Genomic DNA, 5,912 nt, shown 5'->3' with positions numbered 1-5,912 from the left:
CCTGGCTCACAGTTGGAATTTAATAAACAATAACAGGAATGATTAGTATTTTGCACTATTACAGTTATTACTATTATCAGTCCCACATGTCTCCACGCCCTACCTGCCTTCACTCATGCCAGGCTCTCTGTTCTTCTCCTCATGGTCACACATTCAAACCCTGCAAGGATTAAGGGCCAGCTCCTTCTGACTGGCAGCTTCACTGGGAAGCCACCTCTTCACTGAGACATGGAGGAAGGATGCAGGCTCTGCTCAGTCTCACTGCCCCACGGGCTGTGTGACACAGGCTGTCTGCTCCCCTCTCTGAGACTCACTGCAGATCAGCAAGATTCCGTGGGCAGCAGGGGGCGTGGGGTGTGCCTGAGTGATGCTCCCTAAGTGCTGAGCTGTGCTGTGGGGCTCTCATCCACAGCAGCCCCCTGGAGGGGCATCTTGTGTCACTGGCTGAGCCTCTGGCTCCTTGCCTGTGCTGTTCCCTCTGTCTGGCTTTTGTTTGTCATGCTTTGGGGACAGAGTCTCACCATGGAGGCCTGGAACTTGGCATCTCACCCAAGAAGAACTGGAACTCCTGATCACTCTCACAGATGTCCACCATCACCCTGACAGCTCAGCTAGTCTCTGCCTCTCCTCCCTCTCCCTGATCCCTCCCTACCAGGATCCTCCATCACCAGCCTCCTGTTTGCTGCTGGCAGCTGTGGTTCTCTCTCCTCTGTTCCTGAATGACAGCAGGTCACATCTGCCCCAGCTTTCAGGGAATGGGGATGGTGGGCTCTCCTTCTCTGTGTTCTAACAGGATCCTCTTCGATATGGTACTTCCTCTACCTGCTTTCCATGCTGCAAACAGGTAAAACGCAATGGGGGATGATTGATAAAATATTGCTTTAAATCTTGATCGTTTTTTCATGTCTTTGTGTTGAATATGGTATTTTCTTTTGTAACAGTAGGAATGTCTTGGAATTAAATAGTCATGGTAATTAAAAAAATTATGTGGATGATTAAATTCCACTTGACTTAATTACTTAAGTAAACTGATTTAATTTTACGTTAAGCGGGTGTAATTTGAATTGTAAAAACAGAATTCACGGGACAACATGATCAATCAAAAAAAAAAATCTAATGTTAAGTGAAAGAACACAGAAAAGAGGCCATGTGAGTTCTCCTCTGTTCCTAGGAAATGTCCTTCACACCATCCACAGAAATGGAGAGCAGAGTCCATGGCCAACAGGGACTGGGGGACAGGAAAGGGAAATACTGCTGCTGTGCCCTTAGGGGTGGTGAGAAGGTTCTGAAAGCAGACCGAGATGAGGACTGCCATACAGAGCAACAAAAGGCTTCTGGGCTACCACCTTTAAAAGGGTGAATTACACATTATTTGCAGTTTACCTCACTTAAAAAAAAAAATGAAGTGTGAAGCCACCTGAAATCCCAGCAGTGGGTATGGAAAGTGGATAATTAGAAGTTGGAATCTTTCCTGTACTAAGAGTGTACCTGGGTAGTGGGTGGGAGGGAGGGAACATGGGGAAGAAGAGAGGTTGGAAGGGTGGAGGGACAGGGAGAAAAAGAGGAGGAGGAGAGAGCGATTGAGAAATAGAGGGAGAGGTTGCTGGGGAAGGAGCTGGGGGAGGAAAATTAGAGAAAACCCCATGCTTAGTCCCAGCCCAGGTTTATGGAAGCAGATGCCCCTTAGCAAAGCACCACTCAAACGTGTACTAGCCATCAGGAGAGTGGGACAAGGTGCCCACGGAAGGACACAGTGTCCTGCACTCGAGTACATCTGTGAGTGAGGCCCCTCCACATGCCTGGGTCCACCCCTCAGCAGCCAGAGCCCACTCCATTAGTAAATTGAGCATGTACACAAAGCAATCAAGTGTACATCCGTGCACAGGAGCCACATTCGGTCCTGAGCTCTTACACAGACACTAGACACACCCACACATGGAGCCCTCTCAGGCTACAGTAGACACACAAACATAGTGGGTTAACACACCCCTGTCCCTCTAGATCTACCACGTGTGACGATAAACACAGGTGAAGAAAATCCACCTTGTGGGTGGACCTCAGCTGCTTTCTGAGTAGAAAGCCCACCTCTGATAATCCCTTTGCCCTGAGAACTTCCAGAGACCAGAAGCTAGTGTCACTCCTGCAGTGGGGTGGCCATCTGAGATGCCCACTGGCCTTTGCTGGCCGCCTGGACTACCCTGCCCGCTGGCACAGGAAACCTCGGCCCTCTCTCCTGCACCATAAACCCAGAGGCTTAGGCAGGAGAAAGAGAAGTCTGAGCCCTTGCTTTATGCCAGTCCTCTGCAGCAATTCCTTGCCACTCTCTACAGATCCCTGGATGGCAGGAGGCTAGGGACCTAATAAGCAAACTCAGGCCTCAAGAGACTTCTTCTCTGGGCTTCCTTGGCATCAGTCCACAACCTCACATGCAGCCCTAGTACCTTCTCTGAAGGCCCCTTTGGCCCTTCCTGCTCAGAGCAGAATTCCTCTGGCCCCACAAAGATGACAAATTACAATACAGAATAAAAGTGGCAATGCCGGTGGGTGATCTGGACCTGGAAAGGACTAGAAAAGGAGGCCTGCCCACAATCTAGTGAACAACCGTGTCCCCAAGCAGCCCTGATTAGACAGAGTGGGTTATTTAGAAAATGAAAGCCATGAAAATGAGAGGGGCAGAGGAAAGAATTCAGAGTAGGAAGGGGATAGGGGAGGGGCATAGAGTTGAATATGATCAAAAGTCCTTAAATTGCCAAAAATTTTTAATTCCAAAGACATAAAGTGCGTTCTTAAAGTGACGGGTCCTTAATACAAAGGGCAAGAAGATTCAGCATGTACAATCATTTGCTGCCAAGCCTGATCACCAGAGTTGGATTCTGGGGACCCACAATATAGCAGCAGAGGATCAACTCCTATAAGTTGCCCTCTGATCTCCATGTAAGTTCCAGAGTGTGGGCATACACACACTAAATGCGTGTAATTTGGAGATATGGCCCTCCTCCCTTCTACAAACCTGGCTTTCTTGAGCTGAGTATAATCACCAAAAGGCTTCTAGGCTGCTCTGGGTTGAACAGTTATAAGTCAATGATCAGCTGTGGGTCCCCTTGGGTCCTAAAGTTCAGGATTTGATTCCTAGGCAATCCAGGAAAAGGGTGAAATCTTTCAGAGGACATCTATGGTAAGCTCCCATCCTCTTCCCTCTCTTCAACCGCTTCCTGTGTCTAGTCTATTCACCCTTCTAAATGAGAATTAAGCATCCTCCCTAGAGTCCTCCTTATTCTTTAGCTTCTTTAGGTCTGTGGCTTGTAGTATGGTTATATTGTATTATATGGCTAATATCAGCCTATAAGTGAGTATATACAGAGAGGCGTAGGAAAGAGTAGGGGAATAGAAAGACCCAGAGGGAACAGGAGCTCCATAAGAAGACCAACAAATCTGGGCCCAGAAGGGGTCCCTGCAGAGACTGATGCACCAGCCAAGGACAATGCATACAGAGGACCTAGACCCGCTGCTCAAATGTAGCCCATAGGCAGCTCAGTCTCCATGTGAGCTCCCAAGTAAGAGTGAGCAGGGGCTGTCTCTGACATGGACTCTGTTGCCTTCTCTTTGATCACTTCCCCCTGATGGGTGGGGAGCTTGCCAGGCCACAGAGGAAGAGGATGCAGGAGTCCTTAATAAGACTTAATAGGCTGGGGTCAGATGGTAGGGGAGGAGGGCTCCCCTTTCCGATGACCAGAGGAGGGGAAGAGAAGGAAAAGGAAGAAAGGGTGGGGCTGGGAGGAGATGAGGGAGGGGGCTACAATCAGGATATAAACTGAGTAAATTACAAAAAATTAATTTAAGAAAAAAGGTAAATTTAAAGCATTGACAAATTAAAAGAAAAGTTTTATTGCATAGAGAATATAATGCTAACCTTGGTAGCTGGTCTTTGCTACTTTGTGGGTTCTTCTTCCCACCCTTTATCCCCTTTATCCTTTTCACCCCAGCCTGGCTGCAAGCCAGCGAGAGAGAGAGAGAGAGAGAGAGAGAGAGAGAGAAGAGAGAGAGAGATTCCTGAATCCAATTTCTTTCGGTTTGTTTCTTCTTTACCCACAGCTACTAACAAACTGCAACCAACCCCTCTAAATGACCAGCAATCCCTGATCCTGCCCCTCTGTGCTCTAGAGATTATATAACCTCTGTAACATTCCCAGAATTATAAACGTCACACAATCACAGAAACTATCTTCAGCTGGCAAAACCATGCCTCTGCTAGAGCACAAGGCAAGTTATAGTCAGCTGCTGTGAACAGTCTGACTATGACTGAAGCAGCCTTATATCCCCACATTCTGGATTAAAATGAAAACATTCATATAATATTTCTGTGTTTTTTTAAAAAAACCAAAATTCCCAAGTTCTTACTACAAACCTATTAGTGTGTTACAGATTTAGAAACACTTCTAAAAGACATACACCTAAAAGAATGAGGATGGGAGATCAAGGCATACAAAGGTCAAAGGGGAAGGTTCAGCTCTAAACCTCTTGAAAGTATAATGGTCTGGTCAGATGCATTTGATACCTTACAACATTACTGAGAAAATTCTACAACAGTTAGTGTCAATAAATGTCAGACCTGTAGATTTTCTTAGGGCTTCCAGGCTATTGGCACACTTGAATACCCCACGTTGCCCAAGTTGCCTGCAGTTTGTATTACCTGATAAAGGGGAATGCCATATGGGATTGGGACAGAAAGTCTCAAGAGGCTTTTGAGGAGGCTAAGATCTTTGTGGGACAGGCTCAACAGTTGCACATCCTATTATCCCAGGGTCCCTTTGGGTTATGTCATACACTCAGAATGCTCTAGTTGGGGCTACTGCAGAAACATCTTGAGTAAGCAATTCCAGTGGAATTTTGGTCTTGTTCATGAAAAGGGTAGAAGCTCAGAATACAGAACTGTATACAGAGCATCACAGCAGGTGGAATCCATTACTCAGTGTCCATAAAAGCAGCTTATCCAGTTAAGGTTTAGACTGAAGGTCATCTGACCAAGCTTCTTCCTGTGCTGTAACAGAATCAAACTCTACGAAAACAGCATGCATGTTAATAGCGGAATGGTGTAGTATCTGTAAGTCCTGTCACCAATGCCATATTGTCTGTCCAGGAGCCAGTGTCCTTTCAGCCACCAAATCCCTCCAGTAATTGAACCAACAACTAAGCTAGATAGAGTATTAGAAGAAATACCACTCTTCCCTATACATGCCTAGCAAATGATTATGTGAGGAAATCAAGAAGCAGATGCCCTTACTAAAGCATGGGTCATCTGCCCTCAGATACCACTTGAGGTTGCTCATTGGGCTCATGTAAAGCCTAGTCACAAGAGAGTCAACATGGGTTAGAAAATAGCTAGAGCCGCCAGCATTTCTTTAAAATATTTGAATAGTCTGCAGCATGTCCAGTTATCATGTCAAATTGTGGCGTCAGCAAATGGCTGTTATGACCAGGCATGTATTTAAGCAGACTTACCCTGTAAGTGACTCACAAATAGACTATAGACCTATGCCTGTCACCAAGGAGTTCAAATGTTTCTTTAACCTTGAGGGATGTAAACATCCCTCACCCATGTGGACACTGCCATAAACCTCTTATACAAGCATTTTAGAGCAAGTGGGCAACGAGTGAAGCCATCCACATTAGTATTATGCCTGTGGATGCACAGAACTGGGCTGAAGAAAATCATGTCCCATGGTACCTACACCAACTGTACAACCCTACTTGAGATGGGCTAATTGAAAGAAAGAGTAAGCTTTTAAAAAGAAAAGAAAAAGGTTCTCCCCAAGACAATACGGGCTATTTCCATTCCTTTTGTTTTCTCACCAGAACTTGACTGTAAGGCTCTACTGCTGAAGACACAACACTCGTTGGCCTCAAAACATGGA

Source organism: Psammomys obesus, unplaced genomic scaffold (assembly GCF_907164565.1).
Source record: "Psammomys obesus unplaced genomic scaffold, mPsaObe1.curated_primary_1811, whole genome shotgun sequence".
In the NCBI taxonomy this organism is placed as follows: Eukaryota; Metazoa; Chordata; class Mammalia; order Rodentia; family Muridae; genus Psammomys; species Psammomys obesus.
The sequence above is the reverse complement of the archived record's forward strand: the minus strand, read 5'-3'. Positions refer to the sequence as shown.